Source organism: Mirounga leonina, unplaced genomic scaffold (assembly GCF_011800145.1).
Source record: "Mirounga leonina isolate KUSES-001 unplaced genomic scaffold, KU_Mleo_1.0 Mir_170, whole genome shotgun sequence".
Taxonomy (NCBI): Eukaryota; Metazoa; Chordata; class Mammalia; order Carnivora; family Phocidae; genus Mirounga; species Mirounga leonina.
This window is the reverse complement of record NW_023270433.1, coordinates 39996222-40015627: the sequence shown is the minus strand read 5'-3', so window position 1 is coordinate 40015627 and position 19406 is coordinate 39996222. Positions and strand designations below refer to the sequence as shown.

Below are 19406 nucleotides of genomic sequence, written 5' to 3'. Positions count from 1 at the left end.
GATTTTGATACACATGTTAAGACTCATATTTTAAAATGTTAATATTCACCCCACACAACCATCCTAATTCCTTGTTCATAAATGGTATGGATACTCCTTTACCATTCAGGATTGTAATGTCCTTACTATGAGCCATGAAAGGAAATAAAAGCACGAAAGCGATTTACATAGAATTAATGCTTTATCTACTTCCTTAGCCTTCACATGAAATGTGCTTCGGTGTTGTATTTTCTGTAGATTTCTGTGTATTCCAAAAGAAAAACTTCTTGGCATGGTTACAGAGCTATATTTAAAACAACAAAGGATGGACAAGATACTTTACAAAACAGAAACCTCCCAAAGATGTGTGTTGTAGTACTGTTATATAGATTTGTCCTGACTCAGTAAAAAAGCCCACACAGCTCAGCAGAGCATGTTCACTAATAGAAACCTCCTGCTGTATATTTTCTTCTGTATTTTATGCTTTAAGACTGTTTTGTCTTTATTTTTTTTTTTAAAGATTTTTTTTTTTATTTGACAGAGAGCATAAGCAGGGGGAGCGACAGGCAGAGGGAAAGGGAGAAGCGGGCTCCTTGCTGAGCAGAGAGCCCCATGCGGGGCTTGATCCCAGACCCTGGGATCATGACCTGAATCAAAGGCAGACAGATGCTTGACCAACTGAGCCACCCAGACACCACTTGTCTTTATTTTTTTCACATTGTATCTTATAGGCACTTAAAAAAATGATTTTACCTTGTTGAAAACTGAACAGTCATTTGCTAGAATACTCTATAAATAGTGAATAATTAGGTTGAGAAGCATTGGATATGCTAGTATATTCTACTCTGTGCTAGGTACCATGGAAAATGAAATATAAACATGTCCTGGTCCCTAAACAAAAGCATTGTGTAATCTAGTGGCTAAATGCTCAATAGATAATCAGTGTTCTGGATTGTCATATATTGAACACCCACTTGAAATTCTGTTAGTCATCTCAAACTTAACATTTCCTAATCTGAGCGCCTATTTCCTTTTCCCTCCCAACCCTAATATGCTCCATACAGTGTTCTCCACCTCAAAGACTACCCTATTCTTCTAGTTGTCAGGTTATAATACCTGCAGTCATTCTTGATTCTTCTTTTCCTCTCGTACTCCCCATCCACACCTTTAGTAAATTATGGTTACCTTACTTTTAAAATATATTCATAATCTGAATTTTCACTGCATGTACTCCTACCAGCAGTTTGGATCTACCATCTTGTAAATGTTTGCAATAGCCTTCTACATGGCTCCTTGTTTTTGACCTTGGCCCCCTATTTATTTTGAATTTTGCTGTCTACTGTCCATACATGAAGCAACCAGAATGAATACTTTAAAACCTAATTTAGCATATGTCACTCAAATCTGATCAAAACACCACATTGAATGGCTCTTCATTTCATTCACAGTAAAACCAGAATCTTTTCATAGCCTAGAAGGAACTAGATAGCCTGCCCTCACTATCTATAGACTCCCCTTCTTCTACTTTATGCCTTGTTTACCTACTCTTGATGTTCCTCTAACATTCCAGGCCTATGCTTGCCCTAGTGACATTGATCCAGTCTTCTGTAGCTACTTTTCCCCACACAGGTGCTTGGTGCCCTCTCTAACCATCTTCAAGCTTTTCCTGATTCTCCCCTTCTCAGATAGATTTTCCTTAACTACTCTAATTAATATTATAACCTGTGCCCTTTACCCCATTTTCACCTCATTATTTATTTCATTTCTAACCCCTTTTACCACATTCTACTCTTATTCCTTATATTTGCTCTAGAGTTTTCTTAAAGATTAATCAATTTCTTTTTTTTCCTTGTCTTTCTTTTTTAAATCAATTTCTTCTTTAATTCATTTATCTTATCTCATAATCTATCCTAGGCCGTTAATAAAAGCTCAAGATCTCTAGCTGGAATCTCACTAGCCAAAGCAACAAGCTTCATTAAATTACCCATTTTATCTCCTAAACAACTATAGGTTACAATTGGAGTGAGACCTATGATAACCCACCTTTCAGTCTGGTTAAGGGAAGAGTAAATCAAGCAAACATGGTGGTCTTACTGAAAAGACAGAGAATGGGTAAGGTGACTGGAATTTGTGGAGAAGAGTACTAGAAAGTAGGAAGCTACATAGGATAAGAGTTTCCAAAACCACTTAAAGTAATTACAAAGGAGATACAGCCAACAGTTCTATAAATCTTTGCTCTTCCCCAACCAACAAAATTCTTAGTTCCTCTCTTACAGAATTGTCTCCCTTCTAAGTCAACACTATTACTTTGTATTGTAGCTACTTATCTATGTTTTGCTTTCACCTTCTTTGTATTCTATAAACTTTTTGAAGGCAAGCAGTGATGTACAGCTTTATAGCCCCCACAGCAATCAATAAATATTTGTTGAATAAAAAAAAAGATAAAATGTCTAGCTTTTGGATATAGAAGCTGTTCATCTTGTTTTATTTTTAAAATAAATAGTATCACTTAAACTTTGATATTATGAATACATATTAAGTTAACTGTATTCTAACATGTAATAGTTAATTGACATGTTTTTATCTTTAAAAATTCTTTAACCTATATTTAAAATAATTTAATTGCCATTAGGTGCACCTTTAACAGTGAAAAGCTGCTACTAGACAGAGTCTTTATACCTAATTTGAAAATAAAGCTGCTTAATATATGGTTTTTAAAGGTAAAAAAAAAAACTAGTTCTGGATCTCAACCTCATAAGGGTCTAAGCTTATGATTTTTTTTTAAAGATTTATTTATTTGAGAGAGAGCACGTGTGAACAGGGGGAGGGGCAGAGGGAGAGAATCTCAAGCAGACTCCCTGCTGAGCAGGCTGGTGGCAGGGGACAGGAGTGGGGGGCAGACAAAGGTCTCATTCTCACAATTCATGAGATCATGACCTGAGCTGAAACCAAGAGTTGACGCTTAAACGACTGAGCCACCCAGGTGCCCCTAAACTTAGGAATTTTATCCAATTCTCAATATATGATAAAGAAGAAAAATTTTACTGACAAGTTTTTAGTTTTGAACAAGAACTATCCAAATTAGTTTATTTGTTGCAGGATTTCCTTTGTCATTTAACTATAAAATATGGTGATTACATAGGCAGGCTATACCTCTCATCTATTACCTTCCCTTAGCACTCACTAGAAATGGAAAATGATGATTGTGACAAGCATATAAAATGTGATGTATCTTAAAACTCACTCAGGTTTCTTTATAAAAACCCACATTATATTCTAAAACTCTGTAACATTTCTGACTAGTGTACTTAAAGAAATCTAAGATTAAGAAATAAGAACAAAGCATTTCCTGAGGTGTAAATTATAGCCTACTGGCTACTTAAAAATCTTTTTCATATGGATTCATTCTGATGCCAATATTTAGTTATGATGGTGCAAATCAGATTTGAGGTTTCATTATCTTTTCAGTCTAATCGACACTATTTTTTATCTTATGGTCCTCAATTAAGAGATGTTTTGCTATATCTTTAGCTAATGACTGAATTGATCAAATTTTATAAATAGGTAGAATCATTAAAACAAAATTATATTTAATATATTTTCCCTAATGTACTTCTAATTCTCAATTTGAAATTAATGACACTTGTTTTCAGATTTAAGATTATATATGTGATGCTATTAAGTAACCAAAAATCCTACATTTATCATTGAACAAAGGAGGGGAAGCTTTTAATCATTTTTATCCCTTATAGTAATTCATTAAAGTATAGACAAGACATACTATTTTTTAAGTATTTGAGTAGTTCAATATTGTTGGCTAAAATATTATGCATTGTACTTGAATATATTTGTCTCTATTAATACTATTTTTTTAAATCACTGTTAACTTTCTAAAATATGGTTGTGGGTATGCTGAATAATGTCCTCCCCAAAAGATATTCATGTCCTAATCCCTGGAATTTGTGAATATTACTTTATATGGTAAAAGATGGGATTAAGTTAAGGATCTTGAGATAGGGAGACTATCTCGTCTTTTTTCAAGGAGACCTTAATTGCAATCATAAGTGTCTCTATAAGAGGGAGGCCAAGGGAGATTTGACAAAGACAGGAGAAGTCAATGTAACCGGGGAAGCTGAGATTGTGGTTATAGGGCCATAAGCCAAGGAATGCTGGGAGAGGCAAGGAACAGATTCATCCCTAGAGCTTCCAGATGAAGTATGACTTGGTCAATATCTTAACTTTGGCCCACGGAAACTGATTTTAGACTTCTGGCTTCTATAACCATGGGAGAATAAATTTAAGTTTGTGATAATTTACTACAACAGCTGCAGGAAACTAATATATTATTCAGTATTTTAACATCAGGAGAAAATGAGATCTGTTAGAATCAGGTTATGGAGCTATTGTGTAATTTTTTTTTTTTTTTTTTTAGGAAAATTAAAAACACATAAACATGTGGAGTAAGACTTTATATTTTTTTTCCTGTTCTAGGACCACCTTTGTATTCTGCTGTTCTTAGAAAAAGGAGAGTGATAGACACTGAGGTTCAGAATTCCTAGGGCCTTTTATTTCTCCTTTTGAAAACTCAATTGCTTTATTTCTCTTGAGGAGAACAGTGAATCTGGGCTGTTAGCCTCTGTTCCCCATCTCTGTTTTCCACAATCTTTTATGTTTTATTTTGTTTTGTTTTTCCTTTGGGGTATAAAGCTTGAGGTAAGGATAAGCAAAAGAGCACTAAAAAAGATCCCATCTCAAGAAATCACTTATATTCTGGTTAAAAATACATAAGAGGGCATGGGTAGATGCTAGGAAAAGAAGGTCCCCCAAAGAGAAGAGATTTGTAGAAAAGATCTCTGGACTGGTCTGCATTTTCTTCAATTTAGGGAAATGGATATAAACCTGGGACAGAAGGAAAGGGTATTCCTGAACTTTCTCCAGCTGTGTTTCACTACTATGTCAGTTCCTTACCATCTGAAATCTAGCAATTAGATTTGTCTTAGGTCTTTTCAAGTTGCAAAGAAAGAATAAGTTAGGAAACCACAGATGGAAGGGACTTGTTAAGTACACATGAGAAGAAAGGAATTCCAGAAAGTTCTCTAAGTAGCTGGACCAGCTCTGTACTTCAATAAATGCTATTTGCATCTTTACTTAAAGCAGCCAGAAATTAAGACCAATATTGAGAGCTATAATGTTGATACATTTTGATAGGAGAAAATTTTACCCAATTCTATTGCTTTGAAATAGGTTTTGATATGAAAGAAACTTTGTAGAAATGTTTGATAAATGCATCTTCCTGGAGTATAGCTGGTATTTGTGGTAGTTGGTGTTCCAAGCATTTCTATCTCCTTGTTTTCTTGATTTAATTACTTCTTCAGATTGGTAGTGGTTCTGTCTGTTAATCAATAGTAGAACTTCATTACTTTCCTTATAAACATCAGTTGGGTTTTATAGAGTCTGTTAGTTTTTTTTTTTTAATTTCTTTTGTGATTTTTGTACTTTTTGACATATTCAGCTCCTGCTCTTTCTCCTATCATTATTTTTCTGTTTTTCTCATGTAGCATTTCTTCAAACTCTCTAATTTTTTTCTAAAATGTTTTCTAATCATTTTACTCAAGCTTGGGCCTTATGCATAAAAAAGTTGGCAAGTGCCAATCTATTATGCTTTAACCCGGATAGAAGTAATAGGAGGATGCACTATATGGATAAAACAATAGAATTAACTTGTAATCAGTTTGTCTTTTTTTTAATTACCACACAACAATCATTCTAAACAGTATCAGTGATAAAATATTCATCCTTAGTAGGGCACATGGCTTCCACTGCTCCCCCTCAGTTGATATGCCAAACAGATAGTGTTTATCTATTCCAAATGTTGTCATGAATGACATCTTTGGAGAACTTTTTACTTATTAACCTTATTTTTTGAGAAATAATTTATATATGATAAAATACCCAACACTTCAGTATTCAGCTTGATGTGTTCTGACAGTTGAATCCCTGCAACCACCGTTCATCAAAATATAGAATGTACCCATTACCCAGAAATATTCCTCTAGTTTAATTCCAATCAATTTGAAGTGACCCCCACCCCCACCCCCATGAAGAAGCAACTCCTTTCTGGTTTTATCACTATCAGTTACCTTTGCCTATTTTTGGACATCATTTAAATGGAATGGGCTGGCAAAATTTGCTCATGGTAACATTTTTAAGACTGAGTTTGTTGTTTTCTTATTTTTTTTAGTGATTTTATACTTTCCTTCATGTAGTTCCAATACATTCATTGATACTTATTTCTAGTTAACATTTGGATTTTGGAGAATGTAATTTTTAAGGTTTTACTTTGCATATTGCATTTTTTTCAGATAACTTAGTTCACTGTTTTATTCATTATACTAATTTTTAATTAGTTCTTTTAGAATTTTTAAATTGATAATTACATATCTTTTAGGTAATGCTATTTCTTTCCATATGTTTTACATTTTGTAGTTTCTTTCTACATGAGTCAGAATTTTTTAATAAAAATGTTAAAGTCCAAAGTCTTTATAAACAAATTAACTTTCACATAAAAAACATTAATAGTATCAGAGTCAATTATGACTGTAATCTATATCTGTTATACTAGAACTTCAGTTTTTTTTTTTCCCATAGCACTTGTACAAAATGTATAAATCAAATTAAAAATGTAAACAACTCACACAAATCTAAGATATATTTTTGCTGCATGTCCATTACCAGTCTTAGAAGATAAAAAGATTACTTTCGGAGTCATCAAAGCCTAATCTACTTTTGTTAGTTCATTTATATTTAGATTAGTGTTTTAATGTTTGCTTTTGTTTTAATTGTGCCCCTTAACCTGTCCCTACATGGATAAAGAATGTCATATTAAAATCATTTATAATATATTGCTATTTTAAGCCCAGTATCAAAATTTTTAAAAGACCTTTCCAGGATATTTATTAAATTATAGTTTGATCTCTTTTCTATACATTTGGACATGTAAATATATCACAGAAGGCTGATATTAGTTATCACACTCCTTAGAAAATTAGTTATCAAACCCCTTAGAAATCTTTGCCAGTAAACTACAAAGATTTGTATTTTTAAAAATTAACATTCTAAGGAAAGTGTTAAGTATTGTTTATTTTTTTAAACTGTATTTTTATTCCTTGTTTTGTTAATGTGGTGTATCACATTGATTGATTTATGAATGCAAAACCGTCTTTGCATCCCCAGAATAAATCCTACTTGATCAATGTGAGTGATCCTTTTAATGTATTGTTGTATGTGATTTGCTAATATTTTGTTGAGGGTTTTTGCATCTGGGTTTATCAGATTGGCCTATATTTTTTTTTTCTCTCTCTCTCTCTCTCTCTTTTTTGTAGGGTCTTTGTGGAGATTTTGCTGCCAGGGTAATGCTGGCCTCATTGAAGGTATTTGGAAGCTTTCTTGCCTCTTCTTTTTTTTGGAATAGTTTGAAGAGAATAAATATTAACTCTTGTTTAACTGTTCAGTAGAATTCATCTGTGAATCCAACTGGTCCTGGACTTTATTACTTGGTAGTTTTATGATTACCAGTTCAATTTCATTACTAATAATTAGACTGTTCAGATTTTCTATTTCTTTCTGATTCAGTTTTGAAAGAATGTATATTTCTAGGAATTTATCCAGTCAATACTGTCCCAATATGGGATACCATTAGTGTTCTCCCAAAAGAAAAAGAAAAATATGCTTCAAATTTTCTTAGTAATATTAGGATTATTATCAGGATTTAAAGATTTCCATAAAAATGGAACAATAGGATTCTGTAGGTATGTGTCTCTAGTTGTATATGGATGTCTTTATACTTTATTTTTCTAATTTTATGTTGTATACAAAACAATGAAATTTAAGATGCTGTTTATTTCTTGCCTCAAATATTGTTAGTGGGTTATTCTGTATAAGGTAGTAGATGCGACAAAGCTTCATGGAAAGTATATTGACATTACACTCAGGTGACATATTGCCTGATTTCTAGCCCCCATCTAAAAATTGAAGTTCTTTAGAAAATAATATTTAGGACTAACTCCAGATCTAATATTTAACTAAAATTGACCAGCAAATAAGTAAGATTTTGACCAAAGAAATTATGGAAAGCTTATGAACATGTTATAAGGTTTTCTTTAATATAGAATAATTAAAATATAGAAATATATAGAAACTGTATGAAATTTGATTGACTATAACATTTATTTATATTAAAAATATTCCTTCCTTTCAGGAGAAAAAGACAATCATGCAGAAATCAAAGAACTAGATGCAATGTAAGGTACGTTAGACATTCTGTAACGAGTAATCTGAAGGTGCTGCTCATTCACTCCTATTAAACTGAAGCTATCTTTTTAAAATTATTATTATGTTATGTTAATCACCATACAACACATCGTTAGTTTTTGATGTAGTGTTCCATGATTCATTGTTTGTGTATAACACCCAGTGCTCCATGCAGAACGTGCCCTCTTTAATACCCATCACCAGGCTAACCCATCCTCCTACCCCCTCCCTTCTAGAAACCTCAGTTTGTTTTTCAGAGTCCATCATCTTTCATCGTTCATCTCCCCCTCTGATTTACTCCCCTTCACTGATATGAGAAATTCTTAATCTCAGGAAACAAACTGATGGTTGCTGGAGTGGTGGGGGGTGGGAGGGATGGGGTGGCTGGGTGATAGACATTGGGGAGGGTATGTGCTATGGTGAGCACTGTGAATTGTGCAAGACTGTTGAATCACAGATCTGTACTTCTGAAACAAATAATACATTATATGTTAAAAAGAAAAAAGAGATGAAGCTGTCTTTCTTTACAATGGACTTAATAGTGTAAATGATGCCTCTGAAGAAATCAACATACAGAATTACTCAGAGAATATGAAAATACATTTCAAATGCTGGTGACTATTTTATTTTAGAAAGATTTTCTGCAGCTATTTTTAAAGATTTTTTTAATAACTTAGCTAACTAATGTATGTTATTTTCAAGATAATCATATTAAACTGAATATTTATTTCCTGGAACATTCAAGCTAGATGAGATTTTCCCAAAGTTGCATAAGGCACATGACTTTCAAATGTAAGCTAACTAGAAAATCTTTCCAAACTTCTTTCTCCTTTGTTCCTAGCCTGTCTGATAAAATGGGTCAGATGTGCAGAATTTAAAGATTTCAATAGGTTGTTGTCTATACACAGGTACCAGAACAAAAGGACCCACAATCTATTTTAAGTTAACTTTAAATATGGATAAAATATACCTTGTGTGGTAAAGATTTCTAAACTCTCTTGCTTTATTCATCCCCTGTGACTTGTTCATTTCACAGCAATGACCACCAACTAAATCCATAATTATCATTGCTGCATTAATGTAGACATTGGAGAAAATTATAACATTAAGCTGTCTTTGCAAAAGGAGAAAAATTGTTTCCATTCTTCTGCATTAGCTATTTGGAGCAAAAAAGGGAAATTTACTGGTAGTTTGATGATTTAACTTTAAGTCCATTTAAGAAAGTTACAAAGCTAATAGCAGTGAAATCATCTATTAGTTTGTGCCCAAATCACATGCAAGTAATGTGCAAACTAACAGTGAGGTCCAAGATCCCTGTATATATTTTGAAATACTGCCCACACTTCAGTTAGTTATTAAAAAGTTCTATTTAGTTAAAAAAAAATAATAATAAAATTCTATTTACTACTCTGTTGGCCCAAATATATATGGGATTCTCGAAGTAAGTCTTCCATCTTTAGAAACTCAAGGGCATATTACAGAGGGCATGCTATGTGTATTTATTTATTTTTTTTAAAGATATATTTATTTGTCAGGGAGAGAGAGCAGGAGCAGGGGAAGCTGCAGGCAGAGGGAGAAGCAGCCTCCCCACTGAGCAGGGAGCCTGATTGGGACTGGATCCCAGAAGTCTGGGATCATGACCTGAGCTGAAGGCAGATGCTTAACCAACTGAGCCACCCAGGCATCCCATGTATTTATTTTATTGTTCAAGGTTTTCTCTTTTTTAAAAAAAAATGTAATTGAGATATAATTGACATACAATATAGTGTAAGTTTAAGATGTATGTGTTGATTTGATACACATATATTGCAAAATGATTACTATCATAGTATTAACTAACATGTTCATCATGTTACATAATTCCTGTGTGTGTGTGTGTGCGTGTGTGCTAACATTTAAGATCTCTCAGCAATTTTCAAGCACATTATGTACTATTGTCATGATGCTTTACATTAAATCCTAGAACTTATTCATTTTATAACTAGAAGTTTGTACCCTCTGACCAACATCTCCCTTGTGCTCCCCCCCACCCCCGCCACTAATCCAGCCTCTGGTAACCACCACTCTCAGTTTCTGTGAGTTAGGCTTCTTTAGATTTTACATATAAGTGATACTGCACAGTATATCTTTCTCTGGATTACTTCCCTTAGCGTAATTCTCTCCAGATTAACCCATGTTGTTGCAAATGACAGGATTTCCTTCTTTTATAAGGCTGAATAATAATCCATTCTGTGTGTGTGTGTGTGTGTGTATGGATGGACGCCAGGCATTTAAATATGGAAGGTGTGGTTATAACCTAAGGAATGGATAAATTCCATTCATCCATCAGGGGACACTTATGCTGTCTTCATACCTTCCCTATTGAATAATATTACTGCAGTGAACATAGAAGTATAGTTACCTCTTTGAGACAATGATTCCATTAACTTTTGATATATAGACAAAGGTAGGGTTGCTAAATCATATGTATGGTAGTTCTATTTTTAATTCAAGGAACCTCAGTACTGTTTTCCATAATGGCTAAGCTGATTTACTTTCCCACCAACAGGGCACAAGGGTTCTGTTTTCTTCACATTCTCATCAACAGGTACCTTTTCTCTTTTCCATGATAGTCATTCCAACAGGTGTGAGGTGATATCTAATCGTGGTTTTGATTTTCTTTTCCCTGATGATTATTTATATTGAACACATTTTCATATATTTGTTGCCATTTGTATGTCTTTGGAAAAAATGTCTATTTAGCGTCTTTGCCTATTTTTAATTGGATCATTTGTTTCGTTTTGTTTTTTTGCTATTGAGTTACATGAGTTGTTTATATATTTTGGATATTAACTCCTTAGTAGGTATGATTTGCAAATATTTCCTCCCATTAAATAGGTCGCCTTTTCATTTTGTTGGTATTTTTTTTTTTTTTTGCTGTGTAGAACCCTTTCATTTTGATGTAGCCCTAATTGTTTTATTTTTTGCTTTTGTCGTTTGTGCTTTAGATATTATATCGAAAAAATTATGGTCAAGACCAATGTCAAGGTTATTTTCTCCTGTATTTTCTTCTAGGAGTTTTAGGTTTTTAGTTTCTATGTTAAAGCCTTTAATCCATTTTGAATTTATTTTTCTGTATATGGGTCCAATTTCATTCTTCTGCATGTGGCTGTCCACTTTTCCCAACCATTACCGAGCAGACTGTCCTTTCCCCATTGAGAATTCTTGTCTCCCTTGTCAATATTAATTGACCATATACGTTGAGTTTATTTTTGGGCTCTCAATTCTGTTCCATTGGTCTGTGTGTATATTTTTATGCCAGAACCATACTGTGTTGGTTACCGTAGATTTGTAGTATAGCTTGAAAATAATAAATGTGATGCCACTAACTCTGTTCTTTCTTAGGAATGCTTTGGGTTTGGGATATTTTGTGTTTCCACACAAATTTTAGTGTTTTTTTTTTTCATATTTCTGTGAAAAATGCCATTGGAATTTTTAAAAGGATTGCACTGAATCTATAGATATTTGGGTAGTATGGACATTTTAACAATAGTCCTTTCATCCATGAACACAGGATATCTTCCCATACGGTGTCTTCTTCTATTTGTTTCATGAGTCTTGTAATCTTCGTTGTAGAGACCTTTCATCTTCTTGGTTAAATTTATTTCTAAGTACTTTATTGTTTTTGATGCTGTTGTAAATGATAGTTTTATTTCTTTTTCAGATGTTTTGTTGTTAGTGTACAGGAATGCAACTATGTTGATTTTTGTATCCTGTAACTTTACTGAATTTAGCTTATTTTGGCATTTTTTGTGGAGTCTTGAGGGTATTTTATATATAAGATCATCTTATCTGCAAAAATGAAGACAATTTTACTCTTCCCTTTCTATTTGTATTCTTTTTATTTCTTTTTCTTGACTGATTGAGCTTAGACTTCTAGTACTGTGTTAAATAGGTTGGTAGTGGGTACCCTTGTCTTTTTCCAGATCTTAAAGGAAAAGCTTTTAACCTTTCACTGTTGAATGTAATATTGGCTGTGGGTTTGTCCTGTATGGCCTTTATTGTGTTGGAGTATGTTCCCCCTATACCCAATGTGTTGAGTGTTTTTTTTTTTTTTTATAAAAGGATGTTGTATTTTGTCAAATGCCTTTTTGTGGTCATCTTTGGATGAAATCATATAACTTTTACTTTACATTCTATCAATGTGGTGCATTAATTGACATGCATATGTTGAAACATCCTTGCATCTCAGGCATATATCCCACTTGATCACGGTGCATTATTTTTTTAATGTGCTGTTGAATTTGGTACCTTTTTTTTTTTTTGAATCTATATTCATTAGGGATATTGGTTTGTAGTTTTCTTGTAGTGTCCTTATTTGGCTCTGGTGTCAATGTAATTTTGGCCTTGTAAAAATGAGTTTGGAGGTGTTCTGTCATCTCCAGTTTTTTGGAAGAGTTTGAGAAGGGTGGATATTAATTGTTCTTTAAAGGTTTGGCAGAAGTCACCAGTGAAAAACCCATCTGGTCCTGAGTTTTTATGTATTGGGAGGTTTATGATAATTGATTCATTCTCTTTATTACTTATTGGTGTGTTAAGATTCTTTATTTCTTCATGGTTCAGTCTTAGGTTGTATGCTTCTAGAAATTTAATTTTTTCAAAATTACTCAATTTGTTGGGATTAATTGTTATTTAATTGTAGTAGTCTGTTATGGTCTTTTGTATTTCTGTGGTAACAATTGTAATATCTCCTCTTTTATTTCTGATTTTAATACCCTTTTTTTTTTTTTTAAGTTCAGCTAAAGGTTTGCCAATTCTGTTTATCTTTTCAAAACACCAGCTTGTTCTTTCTTGATCTTTTCTATTGTTTTTCTGGTCTCTATTTCATTTATTTCTGTTCTGATGTTTGTTATTTTCTTCCTTATACCAACTATAGGTTTAACTTTTCTTTTTCTAGTTCCTTGAGGTTTAAAGTTAGGCTGTTCATTTGTGATCTTCCTTTTTTCTTCATGTAAGTATTTATTGCTGTGAAGTCCCTCTCAGAACTGCTTTTGCTTCATCTCATAGGTTTTGATATGTTGTATCCCCATTTTTGTTTCAAGGTATTTTTAAAATTTCCTTTTGATTCTTTGAATCACTGGTTGTCAGGAGTATGTTAATTTCCACATCTTTGTGAATTTTCCAGGTTCCCTCCTGTTACTGATTTCTAGCTTAATGCCACTGTGGTTGGAAAAGAGAAGTGGTATGATTTAAGAATATTTGTGAAGACTTGTTTTATGACCTTGTCATATGACCTATCCAGCAGATTGTCCTGTGTATATGTTAAAGAATGTGTATTATGCTGATGTTGGATGTAATGTTCTGTACTTACTAAGTCTATTTGATCTAGAGTATGGTTCAAGTCCAAAATTATGGTGTTGATTTTCTCTCTGGGTGCTATATTCATTGACAAAAGTAGGGTATTAAAGTCCTTTAGTATTATTGTATAGTTGTCTGTTTCTCCCTTCAGGTCTGTTAGTATTTGCTTAATATACGTATGTGCTCCTATGTTGGGTGCATATACACTTATAATTCAGTATTTTCCTAATAAACTGACCTGCTTATCACTATATGATATTGCTTGTCTCCTGTTAATCTTGGCTTAAAGTCTATTTTTCTGATACAAGTCTAGCTACCTCTGCTTTCTTTTGGTTTCCACTTTCATGGTGTATCTTTTTTGCATTTCTTCTTTTTGAGCTAACGTGTCTTTAAAAGCTAAAGTGAGTCTGTTACAGGCAGCATATAGTTGTTGCTGTTGTTTTTTTTAATCTACCTAGCCACTGTGTCTTTCAGTGGGGGAATTCAGTCCATTTACATTTAAAGTAATCATTGATTGGTAAGACTTACTGTTGCCATCATACTAATTGTTTTCTGGCTGTTTTGCGGTTCCCTTGTTACTTTCTTTCCTTCTTGATGGCTGCCTTTGTGAATGGATACTTTTCTGTAGTGGTATGTTTTGATTCCCTTCTCTTCATCTTTTGTGAATCTACTGTGAATTTTTGCTTTGTGATTACTATGACACATATAAAACATCAATATAATAGTATATTTTACATTGATGACAAATTAACTGTATATAAAAATTCTATCCTTTTATGTTTTTGATGTCATAATTCATCTTTTTATATTATGTATCCCTTAACAAATTATTGTAGCTGTAGCTATATTTAGTACTTTTGTCCTTTAAAATTTATACTAAAAAAGCTAATACACCACTATATTACAATATTAGAGTATTTTCAATCTGACTTATGCTTACCTCTACTAGTGTGTTGTATATTTTCATATTACTAACTAGCATCCATTTATTTTGGCTTGAAGAATTCCTTCCAGCATTTCTCATAAGGCAAGTTTACTGCTGATACCTTCCTAGCAAACAAAAACTGAGGAAGTTTATTATCTTGCCTTCATTAATGAAGGACAACTTTGCTGGGTAAAATATTATGCTTTGTTGGGAGGAGGACAGAGTCTGGGTTCTTCCTTCTCACCGTTTTGATGGAGATGGTATGCTACTGATCATCAAAAAATAATTTTTGAGTAAACAAATATTAATATTTAAACATTTTAATTTGCAGAGGAATTTCCTTTTAGTATAGACTCAAATTGTAATTCTACAAAATTTGAATATGAATACATTATTTGAATTAATATGAATAAATTAACACTTAAATCTGCAATATCATAAAATACACTTTGGGTAGCTCAGCCTTTACCCAAACCAAATATTAACAGAGCCTTTTTGTGATAATCTTTTATTTATAATCTAATATTTGGTCTCTGAGGTCAAAATTTAGTAAAAAAAAAAAAAAAACTACTGAAAACCTTAGACAATAATGAAAAACTGTAAAAACAATTGTAATATTTTATTTCACTATAAAAATATGTGAACTCAGGTCAATTTTCTCTCTGATGCAATGCTATAATTACACAACAGAGTTTCTTAAGTAATAGTAACTAATAGGGAGTCTTTGGAGGTAAAAATTACTTAGGAAGAATAATGTCTAGAAATATCATGCCTGATAAGCCAAAATAGGAGTAGTGAGTCAGGCCTACATTTAGTCTGCAGTTTTACAAAGAAAGAATAATTTTAAGACAATTATCTGGATAATTTATTATTTTTTTAATCTTCCTTTCATAAAAATGTGGGTTTGCTGCTTTATTTTCACTTGATAACCTGTGTAACCTACATGAACTACAGAATTGTTCTGTCTTCTAGAGTTTTTTTATTATTATAGACAGAGACTTAAATGATCAATTCTAGGGTTGGATTCTGGTTTCACTATAGGCAAAGAATAATGAAGTGTACTGATGAGGTTTGTAATAACATCCTAATGTATTTATTCCTCCAATTATGCAATAAACATATATTAAATGCCCATCATATGTAAGAGGCTGAGCAACATAATTTAATCTGCTAAAATAAATTAAATGCTTCATCCTAAACTTGGTTATAGTTATCTTGATGGGAATAGCTTTAATACCTTTGTTCTTCACAAGGAAAATTCAAGTCAAACAATATACAAAAGTATGGTAAGAAAAAATGAGAGACTGTAGAAATATAGAGATGTAAAATTTAAAATGTAGAGGTAGAATTAACCAAGGCTAGGCCAGTGCCTTCTGGTAGATCATGGAAACTCAATAGTTGTTCCTACTATTACAATATCCATAGGACACTAAATTGTATCGCTCCCATACTCTTCTTAAATGCTTATAGGACTTTGAGAAAAATTCCTAAATGCTCTGTTCCTCAGTCTCCTTCTACTTGATAATGCCCTCATTTGAAGGTTATATAAAGTTAACAAAAAATAAAAGTTCTCACCAACCAAGTTCTTGGTCCAGATTAGGCATTTATCAGGTGTGTATTCCCTTTTGCTCTTGTAAGAGTTGTGTGATGAAAAAAATCTGTGACATGTTTGAGCTCAAGCTGATAGTACCTTTTGATTTGCCTCATTTGAATGTTCAAATCCATCATCACCCTCTCTAGGAGTAGTTCTGGATTTTAAGGTCTAATTTTAGTAAAAGCCTTATGAAGTTAAGAGCTTGGCGGGGGGGGGGGGGGGGGGGCGCGAGAAAAAAAACTAGTTGTGTTTACATTATCCTTACCATTTTACCAGGTGAGGAAAAGGGTTTAAGCAATTTGACTAACATCACTAGTTAGAAACAGAATTTAAACCTAGCTCTTCTGATTGTAAGTTCCTGTCTTTCACACTAAAAAATGTCATCATTTTCATTAGTGTAACCACTGTCTAAAGTAGGACATTTGGGTGGTTCTATTCTAACTCTTTCATGTGTCAATAACACTTACTGCACTGTGTCAGAACAAGCACAGTCAAGGTACTAGACATGCTGACCATTTTGTTGACTACACTTCACCAAAGAGAAATGACTTTCACAGCAAGAGAGACTTATCTGAGAGATAAAATTTTACTTCTGTAGCACTTTAAATCACATTTGAGTGTCATTAATGACATCTTTTTTTGACCTCATCATTCAAGATAGGGAAAAGAAACAATAGATACAAAGGTGTTTTTGTGACTACATATCACTGACAGCATTAATTGATTTTATCTGTTTATAGGGCAGACATCTTCTAATAGAACAGAATGGTCCTTCAGACTTTATGAAAAAGTTGCCCAGAGATAAAGGACCGAGATTATCACCAGTAAAGCAGTTCTATTTTTTTTCTGAAAAGCTCTGTTTAACGTTGAAAAAATTAACTGTCTTAATGGGATTGATCACAGTTAAACTCCTAGATTAAGTGGGACATATTTTTAAACATCTTTATTGTACTTAAAATGCACACAGTTCTCTTTGTCCACTCCCTTACATCTGTCCTCCCAGTGTCCAGACATCATTGTTAACTCTGCTCTTCAGCCAACTGATCCAAGTTCTATAATATTCTCCAAACTCACATGACAGTAAGGCTAGTAAAAATACTTGGATTCTTCTTCAGAACTTTATATCTCTTTGCCTTTTAGAGTGTTAGAGAGATTATTGAGTTTTTTCTTCCAAAGAAAGTATGTAGCTTTTAGAGAAACACAAATACCTACCAAAGAACAAAACCAACAACAAAAAAAATTATTGAATAGTAATATGAATATGTACATCAAATAAAACAGTGTTGATTATTTAGTTGTATTACAAGGCTTATAAATACTGAGAGTCAGAAGTTATTCACCTCATTGGCTGTATGTAGCTATGTGATCTATGCACCTTATCCCCTAAAAATTCTTGTGTAGCTTGCTCGTAGGAAGATTTCCTTTTTCTGATAGATTTAGAGTGCAGCGTCTTCATTAATATGTATGATGTGTTCACCACTCTTCTCTTATTTAATGTCAAGAGCCAAGGAAAAGAATTCCTCCCTGTATTCTCAGTAAAATGCCTCAGGCATGTTTACCATTTGGTTCTTTTCTATTACCAATTCCCATAAGTTCAGATTTTAGCTTTGCAATCATACATCATGTTCTGATACCTCTTCATAAGACCAGATGGATGATTGCCATTTCTATCTCTTGTGCTCTATTCTTTCAGTGCTGAGATTCTGCCTTGTGCCTTTGTTTTATGCTTTTAGATTCAGAAATTTATGCCTGGATCTCAACTAAGTCCTTGTTTACAACTGATTTTGGACTGTTGCCCTTTCCCTGGCCTGAAATTTGGTTGGTCTTTGTTTATTTTCACAGTATGTATGCATAAGCATGGCTTATAGAATGAATACCAGACTGAAGCAAATACATAGATTGAGATTGGATATTGACTCTTGTAGAAACAAAAACTTAGTTCCCTTATTTTGGTTGAGAATCTAGAGCTGTTCACACTTTAATAGTTCAGAGAAATAAGGACAAATACACAAAATGGACACAGGAGGCAGCTCTTGTTTGATCTCTTGAAAGTGTGGTAACAGTAGACTTTCCATTATTCTAAAAGCACAAGAGCTAGAGTAGAGTGACTACAGGGATACCTTCCTTGACCTATTTTTAAGACTCCTGGCCAACTATAACTGCCACCATTGCAATCCATCATGTCACTGAAAGTAGACTCCATAACGGCTATAACTTAATTTGTACAAAAGTCTAAGCACTCTGGGTCTTGTAATAGAATGCACCTCTCTGCTCTTACCATACATTTAGTTTAGATACAGTCTATTTATAGGAAATGTTGAAATATATGGTTCATTTTGGATTAGCTACTCATGTGATCTATACTTTTTCAAGTTAGTCTCTAGAATAACATATACTTGGCCTGCTGAAAGGCCATGTTTCCTAAATTGCAGTTTAATATTTAAAATGTGGTCTTTATCCAAGAGCACTTTAAGGTGCATCCACACAAAGCTCATTAGTGTATTAGCCGTAACATGTTATTCAGGAAGCTGTTGGTGATATTCCTCAGTTTCATCTTCATGATGTTCCACAAAAGAAAATTATTTTGGAGACTAATGTCACAGTTATCTTGGTTTTTCACTTAAAATCATGAGTTATGTTCTTTCTCTCTCTCTCTTTTTTTTTTTTTTTTTTAACAAATCTACACCTTTATTTACTTTAAATCCTTGAGGGGTACAGCATCACACAGATTCTGTGGCCAATGGCTTTAGCAGGAAGGTTGCTTCAGAATTTGGCACAAACCATGCCACTGTTTCCATGAGCACGAGTTACTTTTCCCCAGATTACTCTGGTTTTGTTTGGTTTGCCACCAGGAGTCACTGTGTCGTTCTTTGCTTTGTACACATAAGCACATCGCTTGCCTACATAGAATTCCATTTCATCTCGAGCATAAACACCTTTGATTTTAAGAAGAGCTGTGTGCTCCCTCTGGTTCTGAAGACCCCGCTTATAGCCAGCACAAATGGCCTTGGACCAGAGCCTTCCAGACATTATTTGGTGTTATAGGAGTCCTGTTCCCAGCAGGCCTCCACAGACTCCAAGATGGCAGAAAAAGGCCAGTTATGTTCTTTCTAATATTAACATGAATGACCCCATCTTCCTGTGTTTGTTGCTGAAAGGAAGTTAAGCACAAAATTTGAAACCTGAATCAGTAAGCATGATACTTCAAATGTTATTTAAAATGGAGTATGGTAAAAAGATGAGGAGGGGCGCCTGGGTGGC

The 19406-nt window shown here is 33.4% G+C and overlaps 1 pseudogene; it reads right to left on the bottom strand.

Annotated features, from left to right (window-relative positions):
- Positions 1 to 18842: 18842 nt before the first annotated feature.
- LOC118018042 lies at positions 18843 to 19175 on the bottom strand (annotated as a pseudogene).
- Positions 19176 to 19406: the final 231 nt, after the last annotated feature.